Here is a 21,681-nt window from a genome sequence, read left to right on the forward strand (position 1 = left end):
ATGTTAGGTGCATTGGGCTGCCACCTGTTGCCACGTACTCCATATCTGAGACCTCAGTAGGTATTAGACATCGTCAGAGAGCAGAATGGGGCGCTCTGCGGAACTCACGAACTTTGAACGCGGTCAGGTGATTGTCGCTTGTGTCATACATCTGTAAGCGAGATATCCACACTCCGTAACATCCCTAGGTCCACTGTATGCGATGTCAGTGAAGTGCAGATGTTGTGTACATAGTTCCGCGTAGTCAGCGCGTACACAACTTTCCCACTAGAGCGAGCCCTGCTAATCACAACAGCGCAGGCGCAGCGCTCGTCCGTCTCCGCACTACGAGATGGCGCTGTCTGAGAGACGGACCAAATTCTGCTTCCGCCGATCCGCGTATTAATATGTAACGCAGCCAGTGAGATTGCTGCTAACGTAGAACCTTTTCTCCTTGCGGATCACACTCGCGCAGTGATACATGAACGCGCGAGGTATTATAACGAGTGTACAGACCTCCGATTAGTCAGTCTGCATTTGTCTGCCCCTGTCTGTACCAGTCTGCATTAGACTGTACCAGTCTATAGTAAAGTCTCAGTCTGCGCCTAATAAGATTACCATATTCCTGTACATAGCCATGAACATACAGGGCTATTACAAATGACTGAAGCGATTTCATAAATTCACTGTAGCTCCATTCATTGACATATGGTCACGACACACTACAGATACGTAGAAAAACTCATAAAGTTTTGTTCGGCTGAAGCCGCACTTCAGGTTTCTGCCGCCAGAGCGCAGTGAGACAAAATGGCGACAGGAGCCGAGAAAGCGTATGTCGTGCTTGAAATGCACTCACATCAGTCAGTCATAACAGTGCAACGACACTTCAGAACGAAGTTCAACAAAGATCCTCCAACTGCTAACTCCATTCGGCGATGGTATGCACAGTTTAAAGCTTCTGGATGCCTCTCTAAGGGGAAATCAACGGGTCGACCTGCAGTGAGCGCCGAGTGTGGGAGGAACTTGATTATCGGCTTTATGTCTGCCGAATCACTAAAGGGGCACATATCGAACATTTGTGAATGCCTAAAAAAACTTTTTGAGTTTTTGTATGTGTGTGCAAAGCATTGTGAAAATATCTCAAATAATAAAGTTATTGTAGAGCAGTGAAATCGCTTCAATCATTTGTAGTAACTCTGTAAATGTATAGATATATGTATGTATCAGATATATATGTGAGAATAAGATTAACGTACCAATACCAAAGGAACTTCAGATTGTCAATTGTAAATAGCATCCAGAACCAAGTTAAGTAATTTTTATGCTTGTTATTATTTTAATAAATTTGTGTGAAAATTAATCAAGTTCTGTTTAAAGTTGGTCACCGTCAATCTGCTACTCTAAGCGTGCAAGTGGCATTTCTATCGTCTGACCTAACGGCAGAAGATAAACACGCCACGATAAAACCACGAGACATATTGCTGACACTCCTCTACTTCGTTAGAGCGACAAGTCAAATAATCTGATGGTGTGTGTAGTGAAGGCCTTACAGTACGCACACCACAGGAGACGTGAAGGGACACGTACAGAACAAACGCGTATAGCCCACCCTGTCTGTTGACTGACAGAGGCCGCCGACAATTCAAGAGGGTTGGAATGTGTAATAAGCAAAAATCTATACAGACCATCACACAGGAATTCCAAACTGCATCTGGATCCACTGCAAGTACTATGTCAGTCAGGCGGGAGGTGAGAAAACTTGTATTTCATGGTCGAGCGGCTGCTCTTATACCACACATCACACCGGTAAATGCCAAACGACGCTTCGCTTGGTGTATGGAGCGTAAAACATTGGACAAATGAACAGTGGAAAAACGTTGTGTGGAGGGACGAATCACGGTGCACAATGTGGCGATCCGATGGCAGGGTGTGGGTATGGCGAATGCCCGGTGAACGTCATCTGCCAGCGTGTGTAATGCCAACAGTAAAATTCGGAGGCGGTGATGTTATGGTGTGGTCGTGTTTTCCATGGAGGGGGCTTGTACCCATTGTTGTTTTGCATGGCACTATCACAGCACAGGCCTACATTGATATTTTAAGCACCTTCTTGCTTCCCACTGTTGAAGAGCAATTCGGCGATGGCGATTGCATCTTTCAACACGATCGAGCACCTGTTTATAACGCACGGCCTGTGGCGGAGTGGTTACACGACAATAACATCCCTGTAATGGACTAGCCTGCACAGAGTCCTGTCTGAATCCTATAGAATACCTTTGGGATGTTTCGGAACGCCGACTTCGTGCCAGGCCCCACCGACCGACGTCGATACCTCTCCTCAGTGCAGTACTCCGTGAAGGATGGGCTGCTATTTCCCAAAAAACCTTCGAGCACCTGATTGAACGTATGCCTACGAGAGTGGAAGCTGTCATCAAGTTTAAGGGTGAGCCAACACCAAACTGAATTCCAGCATTACCGATGGAGGTCGCCACGAACTTGTAAGTCATTTTTAGTCAGGTGCCCAGATACTTTTGATCACATAGTGTAGATTTTGTGGGGGACAAAAGCACTGAAATAGTCTGTGTTAGGCGAATCAGTTTATTGTAGAAATATTCCATTCAACACCTATTTTAGTAATACTGTATGTTTATAGCACTAGTGCTGTTATAACACTCCATAAAATCAGTATCTTGTAAACGTGATTTAAATGTTCAAGGAAGTCGTATTCTGTGACTCAATAAACGACACAAAAATATCTTACACTGTTTCAGTGCTAACTACAATGATCGTTTCACTGTATAGTATTTAATAATAGTAAACTAGAAAACAGCTCTGCTTCGTGGGCCATAGACAACAGTAATGCTAAAACAATTTCGGTAAATATGAAGCAGTTGGAGGTCAAAGACATACTGCCCAGAATATATTCGTTTTGAATCTATTACTCAGAAATCAAAAATGTATCCTAGGGGATAAGTTTTCACCTTCGTAGACTTTAAATAAACTTATGACTCAGTGGACCGTAACAGCCCCTTCAAAAATCTAAAGGAGTTAGGCCTAGACCTCAAAGTCAGTACACTTATTAGACAAACACTAGATTGTGCAAAATCTAACGTAAGGTTCAGGGAAAATTTTCAGCATACAGGAATGTGACAAGATGGTGGAGTGCCTCCATTAATTTCCGTCTGTCTCTCTCAAAAATTATCGAAAACTTGAACAAATCAAAGGTTAAAATGGAACAAAGACTCTGGTTAAGAAGAGCCATTACCATGGTAGTCAGATCAGCTCTTGCATAATAACCTATCATTCTGATTTGATACATTCCAACAGATCAAAGCGAGTACATATTCTTAAAGAAACAAAAGAAAGGGAAAGAATCCATACCTCGTCATAAAAGGAAATGTAAGTGTTTGGCATCCAAAAAAAAGAGAGAGCTTCTCTATTTTTTGGTGAAGTCATTTAAGACACTAGTATATAAAATATTGTTTATGAAATTTAGTACCACAAAAACTGAAACAGCACTTAGACTTACAGAAGATATTTACGATAAAAGATGCATCGGAGAATGCAAAAAGCTAAGAGGTTGTAATATGATAATCAAATACTAGTGTTTTATGGAGCTGAAACGTTCATTTTAAACAGATGCACTGAATAAATCCAAAAATATCTGGGGAAGCTGTGGAGTTCTGCAAAACTCGCAACAAAGCTAAAACTGGAACAATGTAATTGATCACTGCAGTAAAAGAGGCCTGTAAGAAGCAGAGGTAACACAACGGGAAAGAAAATTTTGTAGCAGAAAATTCATGGCCACGTAGTCAGATAGTCGTTAGGTGTTTATTGCCTAATTTTCAGCTTTCCCGTGTTTATCTCCAGATCAGATGGCCTTTGGAGACCTTCAGTAATTTAAGACTGTAGTAATTTTCATTAAGGAATTCAGTGCTACAGTTGGAGAGTTTGCTTAAGGAGCTGTAATGTGACAACATTATGAGGACCGATGAATTACAAACTATACAAGATGGTCAGAAAGAATCTGAGAAACTTGTGAGGGTGTTGCAGGGTAAGGTGTGCTGAAAAATTATTGTTAAGAGAAAAATTCGATACATTGCGACGTTTCAGAATTAATTAGCATTTAAGTTAGCAATCCGTTGCTTGTGCAAAGCCAAACGACCCGCCAGAGAAGCGTGTTGCCAAATGTGTTCTACGTTTCGTTTCCTAAAACCAAACAGGAGAGCGACACAAAATTTGGACATGACGATACTAAGGGCCGAACCAGAGGCAAATGCTGAGCTATCGCATGCGCTATCACCAACTGAGAATAACTGACACTAAACGTATCTGACGGGGTGCGTGAACTTCCGCTCAGCGTTCTGGTTGGCTAACTTCAGTGCTAATTGACTCGGATACGACGCGACGTATCCAAGTTTTTTCTTGACAGTTATTTCGTATCGCAACCTACCCTGCAAAACCCTTACAAGCTTTACAGACTGTTCCTGACCGCCCTCCGTATGAAGCAAAACATTATGACCATTGCCCACAGCGAGACTGAACGCCGAATGATGACGCTGCAGTCATATGACAGGCTGAGCAAAGTATACTAGTGCAACAGAGACTAATGGGGAACTATCATATCGACGATACAAACGGCAGTTGAGGTAATCCACAGATGTAAGCGACCCTGACAAATAGCATGTTGCTATGGCCCAGCATCTGGGAACGTGTATCTCGGAAATAGCGAAACTTGGCTGTTCGTAACTGCATCTATGGAAAATGGTTAAACGGTGGTGGAACCACGAGCAGGCGCCAAGCTGACTGACCTCCACGCCTCGTCACAGAACGTAGAGGGCAAAGGCTTGACCACCCAGGACAGAAATGATGACAGAGTACAAGGCTGGTGCAGGCACAAGCGTTTGGAAGCCCACCATTCAGCCACGTTTTTGAACACGGAGCTTCGCAGCACAGGACCCCTATGTGTTATCTGCATCTACACTACTGGCAATTAAAATTGCTACACCAAGAAGAAATGCAGACGATAAATGAGTATTCATTGGACAAATACATTACACTAGAACTGACATGTTACTACATTTTCACGCAATTTGGGTGCATAGGTCCTGTGAAATCAGTACCCAGAACAACCACCTCTGGCCGTAATAACGGCCTTGATACGCATGGGCATTGAGTCAAACAGAGCTTGGATGGCGTGTACAGGTACAGCTGCCCATGTAGCGTCAACACGATACCACAGTTCATCGAGAGTAGTAACTGGCTTATTGTGACGAGCTAGTTGCTCGGCCACCATTGACCAGACGTTTTCAATTGATGAGAGATCTGGAGAATGTGCTGGCCAGGACAGCAGTAGAACATTTTCTGTATCCAGAAATGCCCGTACAGGATCTGCAACATGCAGTCGTGCATTATCCTGCTGAAATATAGAGTTTCGAAGGGATCGAATGAAGAGTAGAGCCACGTCCAATGTTCAAAGTGCCGCCAATACGAACAAGAGGTGACCGAGACGTGTAACCGATGGCACCCCATACCATCACGGTGGAGAGGGGGGGGGGGGGATACGCCAATATGGCGATGACGAATACACGCTTCCAATGTGCGTTCACCGCGATGACGCCAAACACGGATGCGACCATCATGATGCTGTAAACAGAACCTGGATTCATCCGAAAAAATGACGTTTTGCCATTCGTGCACCTAGGTTCGTTGTTCAGTACACTACCTCAGGCGCTCCTGTCTGTGATGCAGCGTCAAGGGTAACCGCAGCCTTGGTCTCCGACCTGATAGTCCATGAAGCTGCAAACGTCGTCAAACTGTTCGTGTAGATGGTTGTTGTCTTGACTCAGGGATCGAGACGTGGCTGCACGATCCGTTACAACCATGCGGATAAGATGCCTGTCACATCGACTGCTAGTGATAGGAGGCCGTTGGGATCCAGCACGGCGTTCCGTATTGCCCTCCTGAAACCACCGATTCCATACTCTGCTAACAGTCATTGGATCTCGGCCAACGCGAGCAGCAATGTCGCGGTACGATAAACCGCAATCGAGATAGGCCTCAATCCGACCTTTATCAAAGTCGTAAACGTGACGGTACGCATTTCTCCTCCGTACACGAGGCATCACAACAACGTTTCACCAGGCAACGCCGGTCAACAGCTGTTTGTCTAAGAGAACTCGGTTTGGAAACTTTCCTCATGTCAGCACGTTATAGGTGTCGCCACCGGCGCCAATCTTTTGTGAATGCTCTGAAAAGCTTATCATTTGCATATCACAACATCTTTTCCCTGTCGGTTAAATTTCGCTTCTGTGGTGTAGCAATTTTAATGGCCAGTAGTGTATATCTACATGATACTCCACAATCTGCCATAATGCGCGTGGCAGAGGGTACCCCATACCACTACTAGTCATTTTCCTTCCTGTTTCACTCGCAAACAGAGGGAGAGAAAAACGACTGTATATGTTTCCGTATCAGCCCTAATTACTCGCATCTCATCTTCGTGGTTCTTACACGCAATGTGTGTTGGAGGCGGGAGAATCGTTCTCCAGTTAGCTTCAAATGCCGGTTATCTATTCTCAATAGTGTTCCTGATAAAGAATGTCCTTCCTTCCAGGGATTCCCATTGGAGTTCCCGAAGAACCTCCGTACATTTGCATGTTGTTCAAATCTATCAGTCACAAATCTAGCAACTTACCTCTGAACTTATCTGATGTCTTCCTTTAGTCTGACCTGGTACAGATACCGAATGCTCGAGGTCATCATGATGACTCAACGATATCATCAGTTATGATTCAGTGGTCACAGGGTCACTTAGACTTGACCGTGGGTCAGTCGAAACGTATCTCCTGGTCAGATGAATCTCGCTCCTCACTACACACAATCGGTGGTCATGTCCAGAGATGCCGGCATTCAAGCGAATGCCTGTGCGAAACATTCGCTGTGTCATGCTAGGACGCTGGTAGTGGCAGTATTGTGCTATGATAGAGGTTCCTCTGGACTTCCAGGGGACCTCTGGTGGTAATCCAAACCACTATGAGACCTGTGGACTAGTTACTATTGTGGACCACCTGCATTCCTTCGTGCTACATGTCCTCCCCGAGGGCCGTGACATCTCCAGCAGAATATCGGTTCCTGTCACAAGGACAGAATTGTGCTGCAGTGGTATTAGGAGCGTGTTAGTTAACTCATGTAGATGTTTTGGCAACAAAATGCACCAGTTCTGAAGTAAGTCGATGGGACACATACGAGACGCTATGGGGTGCCAATATATATACATCAAAAAAAGTTTTGCATCACCTCGGTTCCGAGAGTTCCGGAACCTATACAGAAAATTGGAATAGAGATCAACATAAACATCATTGCCGCACTTTTTATTGTTCATGAAAACCACACATTGAATGTTGTACCACCATACAGCGAGACCTTCAGAGGTGGTGGTCCAGATTGCTGTACACACCGGCACCTCTACTAACCAATAGCACGTCCTCTTACACTGATGCATGCCTGTATTCGTCATGGCATACTATCTACAAGTTCATCAAGGCACTGTTGGTCCAGATTGTCTCACTTCTCAACGGCGATTCGGCGTAGATGCCTCAGAGTGGTTGGTGGGTCGCGTCGTACATAAACACCCATTTTCAATCTATCCCAGGCATGTTCGATAGGGTTCATGTCTGGAGAACATGCTAGCCACTCTAGTTAAGCGATGCCGTCATCCGGAAGTAAGTCATTCACAAGATGTGCGCACGATGGGGGCGCGAATTGTTGCTCATGAAGACAAATGCCTCCCCAATATGCTGCCGATATGGTCGCAATATCGGTCAGAGGATGTCATTCACATATCGTACAGCTGATATGGCACCTTCCATGACCACCAGCAGCGTACGTCGGCCCCACATAATGCGACCCCATAACAGCAGGGAACGTCCACCTTGCTGCACTCGCTGGGCAGTGTATCTAAGGCGTTCAGCCTGACCGTGTTGCCTCCAAACAAGTCTCCGACGATTGTCTGGTTGAAGGCATATGCGACAGTCATCAGTGAAGAGAACTTGATGCCAATACTGAGCGGTCCATTCGGCATGTTGTTGGGCCCATCTGTACCGCACTACATGGTGTCGTGGTCGCAAAGATGGACCACGCCATGGACGTCGGGAGTGAAGTTGCGCATCATGCAGCGTATTGCGCACAGTTTAAGTCGTAACAAGGTGTCCTGTTGCTGCACGACAAGCATTATTCAACATGATGGCGTTGCTGTCAGGTTTCCTCCGAGCCATAAGCCGTAGGTAGCGGTCATCCACTGCAGTAGTAGCCCTTGGACGGCTTGAACTAGGCATGTAATCAACAGTTCCAGTCTCTCTGCATCTACTCCATCTCCAAGCAAAATCGCTTTGGTTCACTCCGAGATGCATGGACACTTCCCTTGTTGAGAGCCCTTCCTGGCGCAAAGTAACAATACGGACGCGATCGAACCGCGGTAATGAGCGTCTAGGCATGGTTGAACTACAGACAACGCGAATCATGTACCTACTTCCTGGTGGAATGGTTGGAACTGATCGGCCGTCGGACTCCCTCCGTCTAATAGGTGCTGCTGATGCATGGTTGTTTACATCTTTGGGCCGGTTTAGTGATATCTCTGAACGGTCATAGGAACTGTGTCTGTGATACAATATCCACAGTCAACGTCTATCTTCAGGAGTTCTGGGAACTGGGGTGATGCAAAACTTTTTTTGGTATATACAGGGAGAGAGAGAGAGAGACACGTACACACTCATAAGTCATGCTCAGCCTACAGGCGTCACTGGATGCGGATATGGAGAGGCCTGTGGTCAAAGCAACTTATCTCGATGGATTTCTCCATTTACAGCCCATATATTTGCTAGGATGATTCCCTGTCCGTGTCTATTTACATACTTTTGTTACCAAGTCACGCGCTCGCAACACCATTAGGTGGCATCCTACGTCATGTGGTCAGCACACCGCTCTCCTGGCTGTATGTCAGTTTCCAAGATTGAAGCCACTACTTTTCTATCAAGTAGCACCTTAGGTTGCCTTACAAGGGCGGAGTGCACCCAGTTTGCCAACAGTGCATGGCAAACCGGATGGTCAGCCATCTAAGCTTTTTCCAAACTGTTGGATCGGATGCAGAGGACCTGTACCTTGGCTGGCCCATTCCCTGGATTTGACGCCTGTAGACTTTATTCTGTGGGGAAAGCTGAAAGATGTAGTCTACAAGGACATACCAGCTACACCCGATCATATACAATGATATATTACTACAAGCCTGCTGAAATGCTAGCATGTGTGCAGAAGTTTTTCCATACCAGACTGGAAGCATGTATTGCCACTGATAGTGTCGTTTTGAACACAACCTTTGATGGTCAATTGTCTCAATACTGGTCATAATCCACATAACTAGTGTACACACTTCTCTCGTTTAGTGTGTGCTACCACAGGTATCGTACAAGTGTTGGTATGGGGACTTCGCAAAATACGATATCTCATAAACGACTCTAACTAAAATCCTGCAACAAACACCACTGACATTCTGATTTACACTACTTTTAGTTTGTTAATGTCAATAGGCACTGTTCCATTCAAAACGTACATGTTTGCACAAAAAATTTACTTTCTAAGTAACATTAAAACAGGTTTACTGGCTAGCAATACAAGCCCCTGACTAGCAATACATTCTGTCAAAGCCACACATCAATAGCACTTTCCAATTCCGCAATATTTGTGGTGCAAATTTTAGGTGATACATCCTGTATACAGGGTGTTAAAAATATGTGCGGCCACACTCTCGGGAAACATTCCTCACACACAAAGAAAGAAAATATGTTATGTGGACATGTGTCCAGAAACGCTTACTTTCCATGTTAGAGCCCATTTTATTACTTCTCTTCAAATTACATTAATCATGGAATGGAAACACACAGCAACAGAACGTACCAGCGGGACTTCAAACACTTTGTTACTGGAAATGTTCATAATGTCCTCCGTTAGCGAGGGTACATGCATCCACCCTCCGTCGCATGGAAACCCTGATGCAGCCCTGGAGAATGGCCTATTGTATCACAGCCGTCCACAATACGAGCACGAAGAGTCTCTACATTTGGAACCGGTGTTGCGTAGACAAGAGCTTTCAAATGGCCCCATAAATGAAAGTCAAGACGGTTGAGGTCAGGAAAGCGTGGAGGCCATGGAATTGGTCCGCCTCTACCTATCCATCGGTCACTGAATCTGTTGTTGAGGAGCGTGCGAACACTTCGACTGAAATGTGCAGGAGCTCCATCGTGCATGAACCACATGTTGTGTCGTATTTGTAAAGGCACATGTTCTAGTAGCACAGGTAGAGTATCCCGTATGAAATCATGATAACGTGCTCCATTGAGCTTAGGTGGAAGAACATGGGGACCAATCAAGACATCACCAAACGTTCACAGAAAATCTGTGTTGATGACTTGATTGCACAATTGCGTGCGGATTCTCGTCAGCCCACACATGTTGGGCGTGAAAATTTACAATTTGATCACGTTGGAATGAAGCCTCATCCGTAAAGAGAACATTTGCACTGAAATGAGGATTGACACATTGTTGGATGAACCATTCGCAGAAGTGTACCCGTGGAGGCCAATCAGCTGCTGATAGTGCCTGCACACGCTGTACATGGTACGGAAACAACTGGTTCTCTCGTAGCACTCTCCATACACTGACGTGGTCAACGTTACCTTGTACAGCAGCAACTTCTCTGGCGCTGACATTAGGGTTATCGTCAACTGCACGAAGAATTGCCTCGTCCTTTGCAGGTGTCCTCGTCGTTCTAGGTCTTCCCCAGTCGTGAGTCATAGGCTAGAATATTCCGTGCTCCCTAAGACGCCGATCAATTGCTTCGAACGTCTTCCTGTCGAGACACCTTCGTTCTGCAAAATTTGTCTCGATACAAACGTGCTCCGCCATGGCTATTGCCCCGTGCTAATCCATACATCAAATGGGCATCTGCCAACTCCGAATTTGTAAATATTGCACTGACTGCAAAACCACGTTCGTGATGAACACTAACCTGTTGATGCTACGTACTGATGTGCTTGATGCTAGCTAGTACTGTAGAGCAATGAGTCGCATGTCAACACAAGCACCGAAGTCAACATTACCTTCCCTCAATTGGGCCAACTGGCGGTGAATCGAGGAAGTACAGTACATACTGACGAAACTAAAATGAGCTCTAACATGGAAATTAAGCGTTTCCGGACACATGTCCAGATAACATCTTTTCTTTATTTATGTGTGTGAGGAATGTTTCCTGAATGTTTGGCCGTACCATTTTGTAACACCCTGTATATGTATTCCATCTGATAAAGTATTAGTTGATTACCATCTCACACTATTTTCAATCTTTTTGATGATGACCAATAGTTGCTGACAGTCGTTAGTAAAATAAAATATGTTCTTTGATTGCATCAAATGTCAAGTTAAAATAACAATTTTTTACTAGCTTCCATCACTCTGAAACTAACCAGCCATCGGCAGTACGGTCCCCAACAGCGGAGAATCCGGTGTCACAGCAATCTGAATCGGTCCACAGCCACCATGATGTGCGTTTTATTAGCCAGTGCCTGGTGAATCTTCGTAGCAGAGAGAGCCGCCATTTGCCTTCCTGGAGGCCTCATCCACGCTGGGTTACACGACTCCACGTAGCTCCGAACATTTTCCACATTGCAGTACTCCAGTCTGGTGGTAACTACTCTGCACTCGGTCACCTGCTTCCTGACGTATTCGTCCACGAGTGCCTGCCATGTGCTCCAAGCACTCGTCAAACACGCGCTTTGGTTGTTCATCCAGTCCCTGATGCTCTTGCACAAGCTGTCACACAAGGTTTCGCATAGGTCACCGGCGCCCAGCAATTCTTCCAGCTCCTTGCAAATGTCGCCTACAATGTTATTAGAACTGCTCTGCTGGCACAGCAGGTAGAAATTCTCCACAAAGCTGATGTCCTCATGGACTGCCTTCCAAACCTGTTCGTTGTTCGGTTTGAGCTTGTACAGGTGGCCACCAGTCTCTAGCAGCTCCAGACCTGGGAAGGTGCCCTCATACTGGCGCTCAAGTATGTCGAGGCTACTGTCGCCCAGACAGGCGTTCGTCAACAGGGCGAATGTGGCTCTGTTCGTATCCAGTGTCTGGCTAATTTCTCTGTAGGAGGTGCAGTACATCCTGAGCCCGAAGTCGCATTTCGTGGCCTTTGACAGCCACGCGCCACTGTGTACGGTCATGGCCGTCGAGGAGGTCTTGTGCTTGAGCTGGACGAGCAGGGTGTTCACCTCATTTTGTCCCTCAGGTCGCCATACCAACACCACGTCATCGAACTTCCCAGCATCGCCATTGTTGGCACACAACTGAAAGTGTAGCCCATACCGCACGCAGCGGAGGAAGACCAGGGCCAGCAGGCGCTCCTCGTACCGGTCCCCCTCTCCTGTAGAGTGTGGTCCTTTATTGTATTCCAGAGCAGCAGACCTACAACAAGCAAGGTCATAACGATGATGATGATGATAGTGATTATGACGATGGTTTTCGTGTGCTCAAGGGCGAGGGTAAAACACCCTTGCTGTATATGATTGTATGCATATACGAAGGTAATCCCAAAAGTAAGGCCTCCTATTTTTTCATAAGTACATAGACCTGTTTATTTCTACAATGGTTTACGTCAGTTTACAGCTTGGACATTTAGTTATTTTTCGACCTAATCAGCATTCCTGTCGATGTATTTTTGTAGACGCTGTGGCAGGTTTTGTTTGCCCATGTCGTACCAGCTCGCCGCCGTGCTGTTCAGAAAGTTATGAACCTTTTCTTTCACCTCGTCATCGGAGCTGAATCGCTGGGACCTCAGTTAACACTGGCAGGTACTGTGAGACTCTGAAAAAACTCAAACGGGCAATTCAGAACCCGAGAAGAGGAATGTTGAGCAACGGCGCACACATTCTCCGACAACGCTCGCCCACACATAGCTCGGCAAACCGTTGCTCTCCTACAACAGTTTCAGTGGAATATAATCACCCACCCACCCTATAGTCCTGACTTGGCGCCAGTGACTATCACCTGTTCCCTAGGTTAAAAGAACGTTTGGACGGAAAGCGATTCAGCTCCGACGACGAAGTGAAAGAAGAGGTTCGCAACTTTCTGAACAGCATGGCGGCGAGGTGGTACGACATGGGCATACAAAAACTGCCACAGCATCTACAAAAATGCATCGGCAGAAATGGTGATTATGTCGAAAAATAGCTAAATGTTCAAGCTGTAAACATTGTAGAAACAAACAGGTCTATGTGCGTATAAAAAAATAGGAGGCTTTACTTTTGGGATTACCCTCGTAGCTCAAAGTAACATGAAAAAGTATAGTTTATAGATTTATCATAACAGTATTAAATTTACAATGGTACCATTTTTCTAGATAGGAACCCTGCTTGTCAGTGCAATCGGTCGATCATTGCACAAGTTTTCCGATACCATTAGAAAAGTAGAAACAAGTTTTTCATTTCAGCAGCAAATGATATACGAACCACTCACTTGCTCCACCTCTCCCTTCACTGGAGGTAAATGGATGGCCTCTTAAATCACGGCTGCTATCTAGTCTGCAACCTAATGGCCAGCGCCATCAAAATTTAAAATTAAATATTCTGTTGTGTCATCTCCCTTACAGTCGTGCAAGACGGACACGTAAATGGCTTGTTTGGCTGAATCACCTGATGGACAGCTGCGATGAGTTAAGGCAACATTCATCTCTCAGACTTCGATCTCTATCACATCAAACTCGCAGTAGGATCCATAGAAACGCGTGGCGCTTGAGTTGGCAAGACCGCAACAGTTTTAAAAGAATGGTTAACGGAATTTTGGCTGTTTTATGTTATTCATTGTACGTTTCATATTAGTTCGATTCCACGAAAAGACGATGTTTACCGCAACTCACTTCATCCCAATCAGCACCAATAAGACATCAAACATTGATTTCCTAATCCTGGACACACTCTAAGAACATCAGTTATGATCACAAAGAACAACTGCAAAATGGCAGTTTCATATTTGAAGTTGAACAAAAAATGGCTTTGAATCCTCTTCTTAGAAAACAAGTTTCAACGATTTGGGATTTTTAATTATTGAAAGTGATGTTTGAGGGCAACTGTGTCAAGAAGATACTATGAATAACTTCCGGAGCTGCGTCATAGTCGCGAATTAAAACAGTGATCCGGGAAGTGAAGAATAAATTCCTTTTTCTTTTATTTTCGTCAATGATCACAAGACTTTTGCCCAGAAATGATCATTTTTATAGCTTCAACAAAACATTGTAAATGAAATACAATTAACAGATTACATCTTAAAACAATAAAATGTTCCATAATGAAAAATTATTACTGTCATACATGTGGAAACATGAGCTTAAAATATGACGAGGCATCCTATTTTCTCACATATACTACTATATAAAGAAAGCCGTAAAATGTTCACAAAATCAGGTTAGCTTCTCACACATTTAAAATACGGTGTAAACCAAGCCACAGTTCCGGCGGAGTCATGCTACCAATAGCGCTGCTGTTCATAGCACACTGCAGTACAGAAGCACAACATACGTTTGTCCCATAAGCTCGTTAGCTGTCGCTTCTGTAAGTCTACAAAGTTTATAAAATTGTACAGAATGCAATAAGTAAATAGTGCAACAGGTAAAGTCTACAGCAGACTTGCCAAGTGCGTAACTTATTAAAGTGATAAAATGTAATAATTAAAACATGAATAAAGGTAAATTTAAAATTGTTGAAAAGTAAATGGTTAATTAATAATATGCGATTCACAAACGATCTCATTGTCATTTTATAGACTTGTCTGGTGATTAGAAACTGTATACTGCCACCTCACCTTATTGGCCAAATGTTTACTATGGAGATTTCTTCCGCTACCAGTGTTTGAATTGGCTCTCTCTGAGCCAAGTGCCACAGCACAACACCGCCGTACCAGCATTGTCCACAGGGGTAAGTATACAATTGGTGAAACTAGCATCCTCTTACCTTGTAGGCAATGCCCTCGTGTTGGTGTATCAAGACTGCCTGGCAATGTCAATCAGCTGCTGTAGGTACAACAGACCTTTTGCAAATTCCATAAGGAATAAACAGAATACTCACCCTCCATGACCAGATGCCATTGCAGTTACTATGTCCTGTAGCGTAGGCATTCTGGAAAATAAAAATGGGAATATGAACACAGAAATGGCAAGCTGTATTAATTGCATCATGATTTTTTTTTTATTAAAATCTATAACCAGATAGCAATCATATGTTCTCACACTCTCTCCCAAGCATGCGTGGGCAATATACGAGGGTGAGTCAAATGAAAATCTTAAATATTTTTTAAAATATTGTTTATTGTGCAGAAGTGGTACGGAGCTGTATCACTTTTCAACATAATCTCCCCCACGCTCAGTGCAAGTCATCCAGCTCTTACAAAGTGCATAAACTCCTTTAGAAAAAAATTCTTTTGGTAGTACTCGCAACTACTCATGCACCACGTGGCGTACCTCTTCATCAGAACGGATCTTCTTTCCTCCCATTGCGTCTTTGAGTGGTCCAAACATATGGAAATCACTTGGGGCAAGGTCTGGTGAGTATGGTGGATGAGCAAGACACTCAAAATGCAGTTCTGTGATTGTTGCAACTGTTGTACGGGCAGTGTGGGGCCTTCCATTGTCATGTTGTAAAAGGACAGCTGCTGACAGAAATCCACGTCGCTTTGATTTGATTGCAGGCCGCAGATGATTTTTTAGGAGATCTTTGTATGATGCACTGACGACAGTGGTCCCTCTAGGCATGTAATGATCAAAACTGACGCCTTTTTCGTCCCAAAAGAGGGTCATCATAACCTTCCCTGCTCATGGTTCTGTTCGAAACTTCTTTGGTTTTGGTGATGAGGAATGGCGCCATTCCTTGCTCACTCTCTTCGTTTCCGGTTGGTGAACCCAGGTTTCGTCGCCAGTAACGATTCTTGCAAGGGAGCCATCACCTTCTCGTTCAAAGCGCCGAAAAAGTTCTTCACAAGCATCAACACGTCGTTCTCTCATTTCAGGTGTCAGCTGCCGTGGCACCCATCCTGCAGACACTTTGTGAAACTGGAGCACATCATGCACAATGTGGTGTGCTGACCCATGACTAATCTGTAAAGATGCTGCAATGTCATTCCGTGTCACTTGGCGGTTTTCCTTCACTATGGCTTCAACTGGTGCAATGTTCTGTGGAGTCACAACTCGTTGTGCCTGACCTGGACGAGGAGCATCTTCCAATGAAGTCACACCATTTGCGAACTTCCTACTCCATTCGTAGACTTGCTGCTGTGACACACATGCATCACCGTTCTGAACCTTCATTCGTCGATGAATTTCAACAGGTTTTACACCTTCACTACGCAAAAACCGAATAACAGAACGCTGTTCTTCCCTGGTGCAAGTCGCAAGTGGGGCGGCCATCTTTATACTGATACTGCGACGGTATGTGTGCATCTGCACTATGCTGCCACCTACAGGCCATTCTGCACGCTCTTTGTAGCAAGTTTACCAACTTACAGGATAACGGTGCGAAATTTCGATTTGTTATTACAAATTTAAGGTTTTCATTTTACTCACCCTCGTATGTATATTCTTTCTCATTTCGTATATTTTCAAACAGAAACTGTCTAAACAACAATGTGCTGTCCTGATTTCGTCCTCCCAGTCAATTTTCAGAGGAAGTGGGAAAGTTCACTATGTAATCTGAATTTGCAAATAGCAATAAACAAGGCTCAAGATTAGAGAGGAAGGAAGGGGATATACAGAGGGGGGAGGAAGTGATGCACAGGGAGAGAGGAAGAGAAAATTAGAGAGAGAGAGGAGGGAGAAGAAGATGATCCACGTGAGGAGAACGGAGAGATGTACAGAGAGAAAATGGAGAAAGAGACTGGTACATACATCCAATTCCCATACATATTTAGCAATTGCAAAGCATTGGCAAGACCATTAAAACAACATGATAACAGTGCAAATGTCGACGGGACGTGCTGTGCGCCTTGTTTGGAAAGAATATTCTTCCATTTCCGCAAGGAACTTCTTCTTGACAACAGTAACGCCCACTTTTCTCCATGTCCTCAACCATGCATTCAGCACTTCTTGTTTTTGCTTAGGTTTATTTTCCAGCAGTGTAAAATGTGCATTAACGGTAATGGATAGGTTTACTGCTACCTCGTGTATGAATTCATTGAGTGCACTGAAAGAGCGGCACTACGAACTGTGGTGAAATTTTCCCACAGCGACGGCATCCAAACCATTGTACCATAGGGTCTGTCTGAGAGATATCGCATTACTCTGTTTCGCTTTGTCCTGCTATGTGACGAGCCGCAGGTCCCTTGAACCGAGATACTCAGAAAATATCCCCGCAGAAACTTCGAAATTTTTGCCGGAGGAGTCGTATTTACGCTAAACGACCCCAAAACTGGAACAACGGTGTGATTATTCTCTTTCACAAGAAACTGAACAAGTAACACACATGTCGACCTCATGTTCGTAATATACGTGATATCCATTAAAATTATCACCAGTCACACAGAACAGAACATTAATCAGACAAATTAAAAAGCTGTTTTGAGAAGCTGATATAACACAGAACGTCATTTGCACATCTAACATGGATACTCTGCAAATCACATTTACGTGCCTGGTAGAGGGTTCATCGAACCACCTTCACAATTCTCTATTATTCCAATCTCATACAGCGCGCAAAGAATGAACACCTATATCTTTCCGTACGAGCTCTGATTTCCCTTATTTTATCGTAGTGATCGTTCCGCCCTATGTAGGTCGGTGTCAACAAAATATTTTCGCATTCGGAGGAGAAAGTTGGTGATTGGAATTTCGTGAGAAGATTCCGTCGCAACGAAAAACGTCTTTCTTTTAACGATTTCCAGCCCGAGTCCCGTATCATTCTTGTGACACTCTCTCCCATATTTCGCGATAATACAAAACGTGCTGCCTTTCTTCGAACTTGTTCGATGTCATACATAGGTATTTAGTTGAATTTACGGCTTTTAGATTAGACTGATTTATTGTGTAACCGAAGTTTAACGAGTTCCTTTTAGTTCTCATGTGGATGACCTCACAGTGTTCGTTATTTAGGGTGAACTACCACTTTTCGACCATTCAGATATTTTTTTATAAATCGTATCGCAGTTTGTTTTGATCTTCTGATGACTTTATTAGTCGATAAACGAGAGCGTCATCTGCAAACTACCGAAGACGGATGCTCAGATTGTCTCCCAGATCGTTTATATACACTCCTGGAAATTGAAATAAGAACACCGTGAATTCATTGTCCCAGGAAGGGGAAACTTTATTGACACATTCCTGGGGTCAGGTACATCACATGATCACACTGACAGAACCACAGGCACATAGACACAGGCAACAGAGCATGCACAATGTCGGCACTAGTACAGTGTATATCCACCTTTCGCAGCAATGCAGGCTGCTATTCTCCCATGGAGACGATCGTAGAGATGCTGGATGTAGTCCTGTGGAACGGCTTGCCATTCCATTTCCACCTGGCGCCTCAGTTGGACCAGCGTTCGTGCTGGACGTGCAGACCGCGTGAGACGACGCTTCATCCAGTCCCAAACATGCTCAATGGGGGACAGATCCGGAGATCTTGCTGGCCAGGGTAGTTGACTTACACCTTCTAGAGCACGTTGGGTGGCACGGGATACATGCGGACGTGCATTGTCCTGTTGGAACAGCAAGTTCCCTTGCCGGTCTAGGAATGGTAGAACGATGGGTTCGATGACGGTTTGGATGTACCGTGCACTATTCAGTGTCCCCTCGACGATCACCAGTGGTGTACGGCCAGTGTAGGAGATCGCTCCCCACACCATGATGCCGGGTGTTGGCCCTGTGTGCCTCGGTCGTATGCAGTCCTGATTGTGGCGCTCACCTGCACGGCGCCAAACACGCATACGACCATCATTGGCACCAAGGCAGAAGCGACTCTCATCGCTGAAGACGACACGCCTCCATTCGTCCCTCCATTCACGCCTGTCGTGACACCACTGGAGGCGGGCTGCACGATGTTGGGGCGTGAGCGGAAGACGGCCTAACGGTGTGCGGGACCGTAGCCCAGCTTCATGGAGACGGTTGCGAATAGTCCTCGCCGATACCCCAGGAGCAACAGTGTCCCTAATTTGCTGGGAAGTGGCGGTGCGGTCCCCTACGGCACTGCGTAGGATCCTACGGTCTTGGCGTGCATCCGTGCGTCGCTGCGGTCCGGTCCCAGGTCGACGGGCACGTGCACCTTCCGCCGACCACTGGCGACAACATCGATGTACTGTGGAGACCTCACGCCCCACGTGTTGAGCAATTCGGCGGTACGTCCACCCGGCCTCCCGCATGCCCACTATACGCCCTCGCTCAAAGTCCGTCAACTGCACATAGGTTCACGTCCACGCTGTCGCGGCATGCTACCAGTGTTAAAGACTGCGATGGAGCTCCGTATGCCACGGCAAACTGGCTGACACTGACGGCGGCGGTGCACAAATGCTGCGCAGCTAGCGCCATTCGACGGCCAACACCGCGGTTCCTGGTGTGTCCGCTGTGCCGTGCGTGTGATCATTGGTTGTACAGCCCTCTCGCAGTGTCCGGAGCAAGTATGGTGGGTCTGACACACCGGTGTCAATGTGTTCTTTTTTCCATTTCCAGGAGTGTAGATAAGGAACAGCAAAGGGCCTGAAATCACTTCTGTTATACTCGATGACTTTCCGTCAATTACTACGAACTGTGAGCTCTCTCACAGGAAATCGCAAATCCAGTCACATAACTCAGGCAATATTCCATAAGCACGTAATTTTACTACGAGCCGCTTGTGTGGTACAGTGTCAAAAGCATTCCGGAAATCCAAGGAATACCGAATCTATCTGAAATCCCTTGTCAATAACACTCAGCACTTCATGTGAATAAAGAGCTAGTGGTGTTTCACAGGAACGATGTTTTCTAAACCCATGTTGACTGTGTGTCAGTAGACCGTTTCCTTCGAGGTAATTCATAATGTTCGAACACAATGTATGTTCTAAACTCCTGCTGCATATCGACGTTAACGATATGGGCCTGTAATTTAGTGGATTACTCCTACTACCTTTCTTGAATATTGGTGTACCTTTGTAACTTTCCAGTCTTTGGGTACGGATCTTTCGTCGAGCGAACGGTTGTTTATGATTGTTAAGTATGGAGCTAATGCATCAGCATACCCTGAAAGGAACCTAACTGGTATACAGTCTGGACCAGAAGACTTGCTTTTATTAAGTGATTTGAGTTGCTTCAGAACTCCGAGGGTATTTACTTCTACGTTACTCATGTTGGCTGCTGTTCTCGATTTGAATCCTGGAATATTTACTTCGTCTTCTTTTGTGAAGGCATTTCGGAAGGCTGTGTTTAGTAAATCTGCTTTGGCAGCACTGTCTTAGATAGTATCTCCATTGTTATAGCGCAGAGAAGGCATTGATTGTTTCTTCACATACGACCAGAACCTCTTTGGATTTTCTGCCAGGTTTCGAGACAAAGTTTCGTTGTGGAAACTGTTATAGGCGTCTCGCATTTAACTCCGCGCCAAGTTTCGAGCTTCTGTAAAGAATCGCCAATCTTCGAGATTTTGCGTCTGTTTAAATTTGGCATGTTTGTTTCGTTGTTTCGGTAACAGTGTTCCAACCCGTTTTGTGTACCAAGGAGGATCAGCTGCGTCGTTTGTTAGTTTATTTGGTATAAACCTCTCAATTGCTGCCGATACTATTTCTTTGAATTTAAGCCACATCTGGTCTACACTTATATTATTAATTTGGAATGAGTGGAGATTGTCTCTCAGGATGGCGTCAAGTGAATGTTTATCTGCTTTTTTGAATAGGTATATTTTTCGCTTATTTTTCGAGGATTTGGGGATAACAATGTTCAATCTCGCCACGACAACCGTGTGTTCACTAACCCACATGTCGGTTTTGATGCTGGTCATTAACTCAGGATTATTTGTTGCTAAGAGGTCAAGTGTGTTTTCACAACCGTTTACTATTCGCGTGGGCTCATGAACTAACCGCTCGAAATAATTTTCAGAGAATGCGTTTAACACAATTTGGAATGATATTTTATGCGTACCTCCGGAATTAAACATGTATTTTCGCCAACATATCGAGGGTAAATTAAAGTCATCACCAACTATTATCCTATGAGTCAGGTACGTGTTTCAAATGAGACCCAAGTTTTCTTTGTACCTTTCAGCAACTGAATCATCTGAACTGGGAGGTCGGTAAAAGGATCCAATTATTATTTTGTTCCGGTTGCCAACAATGACCTCTGCCCATACTAACTCACAGGAAGTATCTACTTCAATTTCGCGACAAGTTAAACTACTTCTAACAGCAACAAACCCAACCACCCTTTGGCGCAAGTCGAGGAATCCGCAGCCTACACGGTCGCAGTGAAAGGGTACAGTACCACCCGACATTGAAAATAGGTACAACATACTTCATTATTTGTGTCAGAAGAACACATTTTTTTTTTAAATTACTCAATTTCAATTAATACAGCGAAGCCGGATACCAGTGTGGGAAAGAATGACAATTTATTTATTTAATTGATCACATGTGCACTCCCACAAAGTAAATCCCTACATC

The 21,681-nt window shown here is 44.8% G+C and overlaps 1 protein-coding gene across 1 annotated transcript in view; it reads right to left on the minus strand.

The window, feature by feature from the left end:
- LOC126425082 (uncharacterized) overlaps positions 1 to 21,681 on the minus strand; it is a 106,252-nt gene that overhangs the window by 27,212 nt on the left and 57,359 nt on the right. Inside the window, exons 2-3 of the mRNA XM_050087996.1 lie at positions 15,141 to 15,191; positions 11,493 to 12,486 (exon numbers count right to left, since the gene is read on the minus strand). The gene's annotated coding sequence lies outside the window, so the exon portion shown is untranslated. The remainder of the gene's footprint in view (positions 1 to 11,492; positions 12,487 to 15,140; positions 15,192 to 21,681) is intronic.

The sequence above is a fragment of the Schistocerca serialis genome, chromosome 10 (assembly GCF_023864345.2).
Source record: "Schistocerca serialis cubense isolate TAMUIC-IGC-003099 chromosome 10, iqSchSeri2.2, whole genome shotgun sequence".
In the NCBI taxonomy this organism is placed as follows: Eukaryota; Metazoa; Arthropoda; class Insecta; order Orthoptera; family Acrididae; genus Schistocerca; species Schistocerca serialis.